The sequence below is a fragment of the Phalacrocorax aristotelis genome, chromosome 1 (assembly GCF_949628215.1).
Source record: "Phalacrocorax aristotelis chromosome 1, bGulAri2.1, whole genome shotgun sequence".
NCBI lineage: Eukaryota > Metazoa > Chordata > Aves > Suliformes > Phalacrocoracidae > Phalacrocorax > Phalacrocorax aristotelis.
Window position 1 is genome coordinate 98,626,419 of NC_134276.1, and position 12,961 is coordinate 98,639,379.

Genomic DNA, 12,961 nt, shown 5'->3' on the forward strand with positions numbered 1-12,961 from the left:
AAGTGTACCCCGTCTCCGTCGTGTCCTGCCCCGGCCTGAGGGGTCTGGAGGTGTGTCGCGTTGCCTGCGTCCCCACACTGCCAGCCAGCGTGGCCGAAAGGCTGGCCTCGGTGTTCCCTGAGGCAGGGGACGTGCTGTAGGTGGGCGCCGATGGCTGGGGTCTGGGCGCGCTGGGAGCTGGGCTTTGCTTCGCAGTCTCTGCCGTCAGCGTGCCTGAGCCAACGCTCTCAACGCCAGCCATGGAGGAAGGAGCGGAGGACGCGAGGGCCGTGGGTGGGTGGGATGTGGTGGCCACGCCCGCTTCGGGGGTGCCACTGGTGGTGCTTTGGTGCAGGTTGTGAGTTGCAGGTGGGGCGCCTGCAGGAGAGGGGGAGGAGGAGGAGGAGTGGCTGGTTGCTGCTGTGCCGGGCCTGAGGGACATGGAGGCAGCGCTGCCACTGGCTGGGCCCACGCCGATGGCAGTGGCGCCGGGCCTTGTGTTTGGGAAGGTGGGGCTTGTGACCTCGCTGCCGGCAGGCACCCCGCGTGAGCTCTCTTCCCGAGTTGGTGTCGTGGGTGTAGTCTCCGTCCTCCCTTTGCCACCCACCATCCTCGTGGTGGAGGGAGTCGGCAAGGATGTGGCAGGGAGAGAGTGGGAGGTCTTGGCGCTGGGCTCAGGCGTCGTGCCGCCCTGCTGGTTCCTGGTGGGCCCTTGTCTTTCACTGGGAGCACTGGTGGCGTGGGTAGCCGCAGAGGCTGTGTTCGTGGCAGGCACGGGGCTCCCCGTGGAAGATGAAGTGTACCCCGTCTCCGTCGTGTCCTGCCCCGGCCTGAGGGGTCTGGAGGTGTGTCGCGTTGCCTGCGTCCCCACACTGCCAGCCAGCGTGGCCGAAAGGCTGGCCTCGGTGTTCCCTGAGGCAGGGGACGTGCTGTAGGTGGGCGCCGATGGCTGGGGTCTGGGCGCGCTGGGAGCTGGGCTTTGCTTCGCAGTCTCTGCCGTCAGCATGCCTGAGCCAACGCTCTCAACGCCAGCTGTGGAGGAAGGAGCGGAGGACGTGAGGGCCGTGGGTGGGTGGGATGTGGTGGCCACGCCCGCTTCGGGGGTGCCTCTGGTGGTGCTTTGGTGCAGGTTGTGAGTTGCAGGTGAGGCGCCTGCAGGAGAGGGGGAGGAGGAGGAGGAGTGGCTGGTTGCTGCTGTGCCGGTCCTGAGGGACATGGAGGCAGCGCTGCCACTGGCTGGGCCCACGCCGATGGCAGTGGCGCCGGGCCTTGTGGTTGGGAAGGTGGGGCTTGTGACCTCGCTGCCGGCAGGCACCCCGCGTGAGCTCTCTTCCCGAGTTGGTGTCGTGGGTGCAGTCTCCGTCCTCCCTTCTCCACCCACCATCCTCGTGGTGTAGGTAGTTGGCAAGGATGTGGCAGGGAGAGAGTGGGAGGTCTTGGCGCTGGGCTCAGGCGTCGTGCCGCCCTGCTGGTTCCTGGTGGGCCCTTGTCTTTCACTGGGAGCACTGGTGGCGTGGGTAGCCGCAGAGGCTGTGTTCGTGGCAGGCACGGGGCTCCCCGTGGAAGATGAAGTGTACCCCGTCTCCGTCGTGTCCTGCCCCGGCCTGAGGGGTCTGGAGGTGTGTCGCGTTGCCTGCGTCCCCACACTGCCAGCCAGCGTGGCCGAAAGGCTGGCCTCGGTGTTCCCTGAGGCAGGGGACATGCTGTAGGTGGGCGCCGATGGCTGGGGTCTGGGCGCGCTGGGAGCTGGGCTTTGCTTCGCAGTCTCTGCCGTCAGCATGCCTGAGCCAACGCTCTCAACTCCAGCCATGGAGGAAGGAGCGGAGGACGCGAGGGCCGTGGGTGGGTGGGATGTGGTGGCCACGCCCGCTTCGGGGGTGCCACTGGTGGTGCTTTGGTGCAGGTTGTGAGTTGCAGGTGGGGCGCCTGCAGGAGAGGGTGAGGAGGAGCAGGAGTGGCTGGTTGCTGCTGTGCCGGTCCTGAGGGACATGGAGGCAGCGCTGCCACTGGCTGGGCCCACGCCGATGGCAGTGGCGCCGGGCCTTGTGGTTGGGAAGGTGGGGCTTGTGACCTCGCTGCCGGCAGGCACGCCGCGTGAGCTCTCTTCCCGAGTTGGTGTCGTGGGTGTAGTCTCCGTCCTCCCTTCTCCACCCACCATCCTCGTGGTGTAGGTAGTCGGCAAGGATGTGGCAGGGAGAGAGTGGGAGGTCTTGGCGCTGGGCTCAGGCCTCATGCCGCCCTGCTGGTTCCTGGTGGGCCCTTGTCTTTCACTGGGAGCACTGGTGGCGTGGGTAGCCGCAGAGGCTGTGTTCGTGGCAGGCACGGGGCTCCCCGTGGAAGATGAAGTGTACCCCGTCTCCGTCGTGTCCTGCCCCGGCCTGAGGGGTCTGGAGGTGTGTCGCGTTGCCTGCGTCCCCACACTGCCAGCCAGCGTGGCCGAAAGGCTGGCCTCGGTGTTCCCTGAGGCAGGGGACGTGCTGTAGGTGGGCGCCGATGGCTGGGGTCTGGGCGCGCTGGGAGCTGGGCTTTGCTTCGCAGTCTCTGCCGTCAGCGTGCCTGAGCCAACGCTCTCAACGCCAGCCGTGGAGGAAGGAGCGGAGGACGCGAGGGCCGTGGGTGGGTGGGATGTGGTGGCCACGCCCGCTTCGGGGGTGCCACTGGTGGTGCTTTGGTGCAGGTTGTGAGTTGCAGGTGAGGCGCCTGCAGGAGAGGGGGAGGAGGAGGAGGAGTGGCTGGTTGCTGCTGTGCCGGTCCTGAGGGACATGGAGGCAGCGCTGCCACTGGCTGGGCCCACGCCGATGGCAGTGGCGCCGGGCCTTGTGGTTGGGAAGGTGGGGCTTGTGACCTCGCTGCCGGCAGGCACCCCGCGTGAGCTCTCTTCCCGAGTTGGTGTCGTGGGTGCAGTCTCCGTCCTCCCTTCTCCACCCACCATCCTCGAGGTGGAGGGGGTTGGCAAGGACGTGGCAGGGAGAGAGTGGGAGGTCTTGGCGCTGGGCTCAGGCGTCGTGCCGCCCTGCTGGTTCCTGGTGGGCCCTTGTCTTTCACTGGGAGCACTGGTGGCGTGGGTAGCCGCAGAGGCTGTGTTCGTGGCAGGCACGGGGCTCCCCGTGGAAGATGAAGTGTACCCCGTCTCCGTCGTGTCCTGCCCCGGCCTGAGGGGTCTGGAGGTGTGTCGCGTTGCCTGCGTCCCCACACTGCCAGCCAGCGTGGCCGAAAGGCTGGCCTCGGTGTTCCCTGAGGCAGGGGACGTGCTGTAGGTGGGCGCCGATGGCTGGGGTCTGGGCGCGCTGGGAGCTGGGCTTTGCTTCGCAGTCTCTGCCGTCAGCGTGCCTGAGCCAACGCTCTCAACGCCAGCCGTGGAGGAAGGAGCGGAGGACGCGAGGGCCGTGGGTGGGTGGGATGTGGTGGCCACGCCCGCTTCGGGGGTGCCACTGGTGGTGCTTTGGTGCAGGTTGTGAGTTGCAGGTGGGGCGCCTGCAGGAGAGGGGGAGGAGGAGGAGGAGTGGCTGGTTGCTGCTGTGCCGGGCCTGAGGGACATGGAGGCAGCGCTGCCACTGGCTGGGCCCACGCCGATGGCAGTGGCGCCGGGCCTTGTGGTTGGGAAGGTGGGGCTTGTGACCTCGCTGCCGGCAGGCACCCCGCGTGAGCTCTCTTCCCGAGTTGGTGTCGTGGGTGCAGTCTCCGTCCTCCCTTCTCCACCCACCATCCTCGTGGTGTAGGTAGTTGGCAAGGATGTGGCAGGGAGAGAGTGGGAGGTCTTGGCGCTGGGCTCAGGCGTCGTGCCGTCCTGCTGGTTCCTGGTGGGCCCTTGTCTTTCACTGGGAGCACTGGTGGCGTGGGTAGCCGCAGAGGCTGTGTTCGTGGCAGGCACGGGGCTCCCCGTGGAAGATGAAGTGTACCCCGTCTCCGTCGTGTCCTGCCCCGGCCTGAGGGGTCTGGAGGTGTGTCGCGTTGCCTGCGTCCCCACACTGCCAGCCAGCGTGGCCGAAAGGCTGGCCTCGGTGTTCCCTGAGGCAGGGGACGTGCTGTAGGTGGGCGCCGATGGCTGGGGTCTGGGCGCGCTGGGAGCTGGGCTTTGCTTCGCAGTCTCTGCCGTCAGCGTGCCTGAGCCAACGCTCTCAACGCCAGCTGTGGAGGAAGGAGCGGAGGACGCGAGGGCCGTGGGTGGGTGGGATGTGGTGGCCACGCCCGCTTCGGGGGTGCCACTGGTGGTGCTTTGGTGCAGGTTGTGAGTTGCAGGTGGGGCGCCTGCAGGAGAGGGGGAGGAGGAGGAGGAGTGGCTGGTTGCTGCTGTGCCGGGCCTGAGGGACATGGAGGCAGCACTGCCACTGGCTGGGCCCACGCCGATGGCAGTGGCGCCGGGCCTTGTGTTTGGGAAGGTGGGGCTTGTGACCTCGCTGCCGGCAGGCACCCCGCGTGAGCTCTCTTCCCGAGTTGGTGTCGTGGGTGTAGTCTCCGTCCTCCCTTCTCCACCCACCATCCTCGTGGTGTAGGTAGTCGGCAAGGATGTGGCAGGGAGAGAGTGGGAGGTCTTGGCGCTGGGCTCAGGCGTCGTGCCGCCCTGCTGGTTCCTGGTGGGCCCTTGTCTTTCACTGGGAGCACTGGTGGCGTGGGTAGCCGCAGAGGCTGTGTTCGTGGCAGGCACGGGGCTCCCCGTGGAAGATGAAGTGTACCCCGTCTCCGTCGTGTCCTGCCCCGGCCTGAGGGGTCTGGAGGTGTGTCGCGTTGCCTGCGTCCCCACACTGCCAGCCAGCGTGGCCGAAAGGCTGGCCTTGGTGTACCCTGAGGCAGGGGATGTGCTGTAGGTGGGCGCCGATGGCTGGGGTCTGGGCGCGCTGGGAGCTGGGCTTTGCTTCGCAGTCTCTGCCGTCAGCATGCCTGAGCCAACGCTCTCAACGCCAGCCGTGGAGGAAGGAGCGGAGGACGTGAGGGCCGTGGGTGGGTGGGATGTGGTGGCCACGCCTGCTTCGGGCGTGCCTCTGGTGGTGCTTTGGTGCAGGTTGTGAGTTGCAGGTGAGGCGCCTGCAGGAGAGGGGGAGGAGGAGGAGGAGTGGCTGGTTGCTGCTGTGCCGGTCCTGAGGGACATGGAGGCAGCGCTGCCACTGGCTGGGCCCACGCCGATGGCAGTGGCGCCGGGCCTTGTGGTTGGGAAGGTGGGGCTTGTGACCTCGCTGCCGGCAGGCACGCCGCGTGAGCTCTCTTCCCGAGTTGGTGTCGTGGGTGCAGTCTCCGTCCTCCCTTCTCCACCCACCATCCTCGTGGTGTAGGTAGTCGGCAAGGATGTGGCAGGGAGAGAGTGGGAGGTCTTGGCGCTGGGCTCAGGCCTCATGCCGCCCTGCTGGTTCCTGGTGGGCCCTTGTCTTTCACTGGGAGCACTGGTGGCGTGGGTAGCCGCAGAGGCTGTGTTCGTGGCAGGCACGGGGCTCCCCGTGGAAGATGAAGTGTACCCCGTCTCCGTCGTGTCCTGCCCCGGCCTGAGGGGTCTGGAGGTGTGTCGCGTTGCCTGCGTCCCCACACTGCCAGCCAGCGTGGCCGAAAGGCTGGCCTCGGTGTTCCCTGAGGCAGGGGATGTGCTGTAGGTGGGCGCCGATGGCTGGGGTCTGGGCGCGCTGGGAGCTGGGCTTTGCTTCGCAGTCTCTGCCGTCAGCGTGCCTGAGCCAACGCTCTCAACGCCAGCCATGGAGGAAGGAGCGGAGGACGCGAGGGCCGTGGGTGGGTGGGATGTGGTGGCCACGCCCGCTTCGGGGGTGCCACTGGTGGTGCTTTGGTGCAGGTTGTGAGTTGCAGGTGAGGCGCCTGCAGGAGAGGGGGAGGAGGAGGAGGAGTGGCTGGTTGCTGCTGTGCCGGGCCTGAGGGACATGGAGGCAGCGCTGCCACTGGCTGGGCCCACGCCGATGGCAGTGGCGCCGGGCCTTGTGGTTGGGAAGGTGGGGCTTGTGACCTCGCTGCCGGCAGGCACCCCGCGTGAGCTCTCTTCCCGAGTTGGTGTCGTGGGTGCAGTCTCCGTCCTCCCTTCTCCACCCACCATCCTCGAGGTGGAGGGGGTTGGCAAGGATGTGGCAGGGAGAGAGTGGGAGGTCTTGGCGCTGGGCTCAGGCGTCGTGCCGCCCTGCTGGTTCCTGGTGGGCCCTTGTCTTTCACTGGGAGCACTGGTGGCGTGGGTAGCCGCAGAGGCTGTGTTCGTGGCAGGCACGGGGCTCCCCGTGGAAGATGAAGTGTACCCCGTCTCCGTCGTGTCCTGCCCCGGCCTGAGGGGTCTGGAGGTGTGTCGCGTTGCCTGCGTCCCCACACTGCCAGCCAGCGTGGCCGAAAGGCTGGCCTCGGTGTTCCCTGAGGCAGGGGATGTGCTGTAGGTGGGCGCCGATGGCTGGGGTCTGGGCGCGCTGGGAGCTGGGCTTTGCTTCGCAGTCTCTGCCGTCAGCGTGCCTGAGCCAACGCTCTCAACGCCAGCCATGGAGGAAGGAGCGGAGGACGCGAGGGCCGTGGGTGGGTGGGATGTGGTGGCCACGCCCGCTTCGGGGGTGCCACTGGTGGTGCTTTGGTGCAGGTTGTGAGTTGCAGGTGGGGCGCCTGCAGGAGAGGGGGAGGAGGAGGAGGAGTGGCTGGTTGCTGCTGTGCCGGGCCTGAGGGACATGGAGGCAGCGCTGCCACTGGCTGGGCCCACGCCGATGGCAGTGGCGCCGGGCCTTGTGGTTGGGAAGGTGGGGCTTGTGACCTCGCTGCCGGCAGGCACCCCGCGTGAGCTCTCTTCCCGAGTTGGTGTCGTGGGTGTAGTCTCCGTCCTCCCTTTGCCACCCACCATCCTCGTGGTGGAGGGAGTCGGCAAGGATGTGGCAGGGAGAGAGTGGGAGGTCTTGGCGCTGGGCTCAGGCGTCGTGCCGCCCTGCTGGTTCCTGGTGGGCCCTTGTCTTTCACTGGGAGCACTGGTGGCGTGGGTAGCCGCAGAGGCTGTGTTCGTGGCAGGCACGGGGCTCCCCGTGGAAGATGAAGTGTACCCCGTCTCCGTCGTGTCCTGCCCCGGCCTGAGGGGTCTGGAGGTGTGTCGCGTTGCCTGCGTCCCCACACTGCCAGCCAGCGTGGCCGAAAGGCTGGCCTCGGTGTTCCCTGAGGCAGGGGACGTGCTGTAGGTGGGCGCCGATGGCTGGGGTCTGGGCGCGCTGGGAGCTGGGCTTTGCTTCGCAGTCTCTGCCGTCAGCATGCCTGAGCCAACGCTCTCAACGCCAGCTGTGGAGGAAGGAGCGGAGGACGTGAGGGCCGTGGGTGGGTGGGATGTGGTGGCCACGCCCGCTTCGGGGGTGCCTCTGGTGGTGCTTTGGTGCAGGTTGTGAGTTGCAGGTGAGGCGCCTGCAGGAGAGGGGGAGGAGGAGGAGGAGTGGCTGGTTGCTGCTGTGCCGGTCCTGAGGGACATGGAGGCAGCGCTGCCACTGGCTGGGCCCACGCCGATGGCAGTGGCGCCGGGCCTTGTGGTTGGGAAGGTGGGGCTTGTGACCTCGCTGCCGGCAGGCACCCCGCGTGAGCTCTCTTCCCGAGTTGGTGTCGTGGGTGCAGTCTCCGTCCTCCCTTCTCCACCCACCATCCTCGTGGTGTAGGTAGTTGGCAAGGATGTGGCAGGGAGAGAGTGGGAGGTCTTGGCGCTGGGCTCAGGCGTCGTGCCGCCCTGCTGGTTCCTGGTGGGCCCTTGTCTTTCACTGGGAGCACTGGTGGCGTGGGTAGCCGCAGAGGCTGTGTTCGTGGCAGGCACGGGGCTCCCCGTGGAAGATGAAGTGTACCCCGTCTCCGTCGTGTCCTGCCCCGGCCTGAGGGGTCTGGAGGTGTGTCGCGTTGCCTGCGTCCCCACACTGCCAGCCAGCGTGGCCGAAAGGCTGGCCTCGGTGTTCCCTGAGGCAGGGGACATGCTGTAGGTGGGCGCCGATGGCTGGGGTCTGGGCGCGCTGGGAGCTGGGCTTTGCTTCGCAGTCTCTGCCGTCAGCATGCCTGAGCCAACGCTCTCAACTCCAGCCATGGAGGAAGGAGCGGAGGACGCGAGGGCCGTGGGTGGGTGGGATGTGGTGGCCACGCCCGCTTCGGGGGTGCCACTGGTGGTGCTTTGGTGCAGGTTGTGAGTTGCAGGTGGGGCGCCTGCAGGAGAGGGTGAGGAGGAGCAGGAGTGGCTGGTTGCTGCTGTGCCGGTCCTGAGGGACATGGAGGCAGCGCTGCCACTGGCTGGGCCCACGCCGATGGCAGTGGCGCCGGGCCTTGTGGTTGGGAAGGTGGGGCTTGTGACCTCGCTGCCGGCAGGCACGCCGCGTGAGCTCTCTTCCCGAGTTGGTGTCGTGGGTGTAGTCTCCGTCCTCCCTTCTCCACCCACCATCCTCGTGGTGTAGGTAGTCGGCAAGGATGTGGCAGGGAGAGAGTGGGAGGTCTTGGCGCTGGGCTCAGGCCTCATGCCGCCCTGCTGGTTCCTGGTGGGCCCTTGTCTTTCACTGGGAGCACTGGTGGCGTGGGTAGCCGCAGAGGCTGTGTTCGTGGCAGGCACGGGGCTCCCCGTGGAAGATGAAGTGTACCCCGTCTCCGTCGTGTCCTGCCCCGGCCTGAGGGGTCTGGAGGTGTGTCGCGTTGCCTGCGTCCCCACACTGCCAGCCAGCGTGGCCGAAAGGCTGGCCTCGGTGTTCCCTGAGGCAGGGGACGTGCTGTAGGTGGGCGCCGATGGCTGGGGTCTGGGCGCGCTGGGAGCTGGGCTTTGCTTCGCAGTCTCTGCCGTCAGCGTGCCTGAGCCAACGCTCTCAACGCCAGCCGTGGAGGAAGGAGCGGAGGACGCGAGGGCCGTGGGTGGGTGGGATGTGGTGGCCACGCCCGCTTCGGGGGTGCCACTGGTGGTGCTTTGGTGCAGGTTGTGAGTTGCAGGTGAGGCGCCTGCAGGAGAGGGGGAGGAGGAGGAGGAGTGGCTGGTTGCTGCTGTGCCGGGCCTGAGGGACATGGAGGCAGCGCTGCCACTGGCTGGGCCCACGCCGATGGCAGTGGCGCCGGGCCTTGTGGTTGGGAAGGTGGGGCTTGTGACCTCGCTGCCGGCAGGCACCCCGCGTGAGCTCTCTTCCCGAGTTGGTGTCGTGGGTGCAGTCTCCGTCCTCCCTTCTCCACCCACCATCCTCGAGGTGGAGGGGGTTGGCAAGGACGTGGCAGGGAGAGAGTGGGAGGTCTTGGCGCTGGGCTCAGGCGTCGTGCCGCCCTGCTGGTTCCTGGTGGGCCCTTGTCTTTCACTGGGAGCACTGGTGGCGTGGGTAGCCGCAGAGGCTGTGTTCGTGGCAGGCACGGGGCTCCCCGTGGAAGATGAAGTGTACCCCGTCTCCGTCGTGTCCTGCCCCGGCCTGAGGGGTCTGGAGGTGTGTCGCGTTGCCTGCGTCCCCACACTGCCAGCCAGCGTGGCCGAAAGGCTGGCCTCGGTGTTCCCTGAGGCAGGGGACGTGCTGTAGGTGGGCGCCGATGGCTGGGGTCTGGGCGCGCTGGGAGCTGGGCTTTGCTTCGCAGTCTCTGCCATCAGCGTGCCTGAGCCAACGCTCTCAACGCCAGCCGTGGAGGAAGGAGCGGAGGACGCGAGGGCCGTGGGTGGGTGGGATGTGGTGGCCACGCCCGCTTCGGGGGTGCCACTGGTGGTGCTTTGGTGCAGGTTGTGAGTTGCAGGTGGGGCGCCTGCAGGAGAGGGGGAGGAGGAGGAGGAGTGGCTGGTTGCTGCTGTGCCGGGCCTGAGGGACATGGAGGCAGCGCTGCCACTGGCTGGGCCCACGCCGATGGCAGTGGCGCCGGGCCTTGTGGTTGGGAAGGTGGGGCTTGTGACCTCGCTGCCGGCAGGCACCCCGCGTGAGCTCTCTTCCCGAGTTGGTGTCGTGGGTGCAGTCTCCGTCCTCCCTTCTCCACCCACCATCCTCGTGGTGTAGGTAGTTGGCAAGGATGTGGCAGGGAGAGAGTGGGAGGTCTTGGCGCTGGGCTCAGGCGTCGTGCCGTCCTGCTGGTTCCTGGTGGGCCCTTGTCTTTCACTGGGAGCACTGGTGGCGTGGGTAGCCGCAGAGGCTGTGTTCGTGGCAGGCACGGGGCTCCCCGTGGAAGATGAAGTGTACCCCGTCTCCGTCGTGTCCTGCCCCGGCCTGAGGGGTCTGGAGGTGTGTCGCGTTGCCTGCGTCCCCACACTGCCAGCCAGCGTGGCCGAAAGGCTGGCCTCGGTGTTCCCTGAGGCAGGGGACGTGCTGTAGGTGGGCGCCGATGGCTGGGGTCTGGGCGCGCTGGGAGCTGGGCTTTGCTTCGCAGTCTCTGCCGTCAGCGTGCCTGAGCCAACGCTCTCAACGCCAGCCATGGAGGAAGGAGCGGAGGACGCGAGGGCCGTGGGTGGGTGGGATGTGGTGGCCACGCCCGCTTCGGGGGTGCCACTGGTGGTGCTTTGGTGCAGGTTGTGAGTTGCAGGTGGGGCGCCTGCAGGAGAGGGGGAGGAGGAGGAGGAGTGGCTGGTTGCTGCTGTGCCGGGCCTGAGGGACATGGAGGCAGCACTGCCACTGGCTGGGCCCACGCCGATGGCAGTGGCGCCGGGCCTTGTGTTTGGGAAGGTGGGGCTTGTGACCTCGCTGCCGGCAGGCACCCCGCGTGAGCTCTCTTCCCGAGTTGGTGTCGTGGGTGTAGTCTCCGTCCTCCCTTCTCCACCCACCATCCTCGTGGTGGAGGGAGTCGGCAAGGATGTGGCAGGGAGAGAGTGGGAGGTCTTGGCGCTGGGCTCAGGCGTCGTGCCGCCCTGCTGGTTCCTGGTGGGCCCTTGTCTTTCACTGGGAGCACTGGTGGCGTGGGTAGCCGCAGAGGCTGTGTTCGTGGCAGGCACGGGGCTCCCCGTGGAAGATGAAGTGTACCCCGTCTCCGTCGTGTCCTGCCCCGGCCTGAGGGGTCTGGAGGTGTGTCGCGTTGCCTGCGTCCCCACACTGCCAGCCAGCGTGGCCGAAAGGCTGGCCTCGGTGTTCCCTGAGGCAGGGGACGTGCTGTAGGTGGGCGCCGATGGCTGGGGTCTGGGCGCGCTGGGAGCTGGGCTTTGCTTCGCAGTCTCTGCCGTCAGCGTGCCTGAGCCAACGCTCTCAACTCCAGCCATGGAGGAAGGAGCGGAGGAAGCGAGGGCCGTGGGTGGGTGGGATGTGGTGGCCACGCCCGCTTCGGGGGTGCCACTGGTGGTGCTTTGGTGCAGGTTGTGAGTTGCAGGTGAGGCGCCTGCAGGAGAGGGGGAGGAGGAGGAGGAGTGGCTGGTTGCTGCTGTGCCGGTCCTGAGGGACATGGAGGCAGCGCTGCCACTGGCTGGGCCCACGCCGATGGCAGTGGCGCCGGGCCTTGTGTTTGGGAAGGTGGGGCTTGTGACCTCGCTGCCGGCAGGCACGCCGCGTGAGCTCTCTTCCCGAGTTGGTGTCGTGGGTGCAGTCTCCGTCCTCCCTTCTCCACCCACCATCCTCGTGGTGTAGGTAGTCGGCAAGGATGTGGCAGGGAGAGAGTGGGAGGTCTTGGCGCTGGGCTCAGGCCTCATGCCGCCCTGCTGGTTCCTGGTGGGCCCTTGTCTTTCACTGGGAGCACTGGTGGCGTGGGTAGCCGCAGAGGCTGTGTTCGTGGCAGGCACGGGGCTCCCCGTGGAAGATGAAGTGTACCCCGTCTCCGTCGTGTCCTGCCCCGGCCTGAGGGGTCTGGAGGTGTGTCGCGTTGCCTGCGTCCCCACACTGCCAGCCAGCGTGGCCGAAAGGCTGGCCTCGGTGTTCCCTGAGGCAGGGGACGTGCTGTAGGTGGGCGCCGATGGCTGGGGTCTGGGCGCGCTGGGAGCTGGGCTTTGCTTCGCAGTCTCTGCCGTCAGCGTGCCTGAGCCAACGCTCTCAACGCCAGCCGTGGAGGAAGGAGCGGAGGACGCGAGGGCCGTGGGTGGGTGGGATGTGGTGGCCACGCCCGCTTCGGGGGTGCCACTGGTGGTGCTTTGGTGCAGGTTGTGAGTTGCAGGTGAGGCGCCTGCAGGAGAGGGGGAGGAGGAGGAGGAGTGGCTGGTTGCTGCTGTGCCGGGCCTGAGGGACATGGAGGCAGCGCTGCCACTGGCTGGGCCCACGCCGATGGCAGTGGCACCGGGCCTTGTGGTTGGGAAGGTGGGGCTTGTGACCTCGCTGCCGGCAGGCACCCCGCGTGAGCTCTCTTCCCGAGTTGGTGTCGTGGGTGCAGTCTCCGTCCTCCCTTTGCCACCCACGATCCTCGTGGTGGAGGGGGTTGGCAAGGATGTGGCAGGGAGAGAGTGGGAGGTCTTGGCGTTGGGCTCAGGCGTCGTGCCGCCCTGCTGGTTCCTGGTGGGCCCTTGTCTTTCACTGGGAGCACTGGTGGCGTGGGTAGCCGCAGAGGCTGTGTTCGTGGCAGGCACGGGGCTCCCCGTGGAAGATGAAGTGTACCCCGTCTCCGTCGTGTCCTGCCCCGGCCTGAGGGGTCTGGAGGTGTGTCGCGTTGCCTGCGTCCCCACACTGCCAGCCAGCGTGGCCGAAAGGCTGGCCTTGGTGTACCCTGAGGCAGGGGATGTGCTGTAGGTGGGCGCCGATGGCTGGGGTCTGGGCGCGCTGGGAGCTGGGCTTTGCTTCGCAGTCTCTGCCGTCAGCATGCCTGAGCCAACGCTCTCAACGCCAGCCGTGGAGGAAGGAGCGGAGGACGTGAGGGCCGTGGGTGGGTGGGATGTGGTGGCCACGCCTGCTTCGGGCGTGCCTCTGGTGGTGCTTTGGTGCAGGTTGTGAGTTGCAGGTGAGGCGCCTGCAGGAGAGGGGGAGGAGGAGGAGGAGTGGCTGGTTGCTGCTGTGCCGGTCCTGAGGGACATGGAGGCAGCGCTGCCACTGGCTGGGCCCACGCCGATGGCAGTGGCGCCGGGCCTTGTGGTTGGGAAGGTGGGGCTTGTGACCTCGCTGCCGGCAGGCACGCCGCGTGAGCTCTCTTCCCGAGTTGGTGTCGTGGGTGCAGTCTCCGTCCTCCCTTC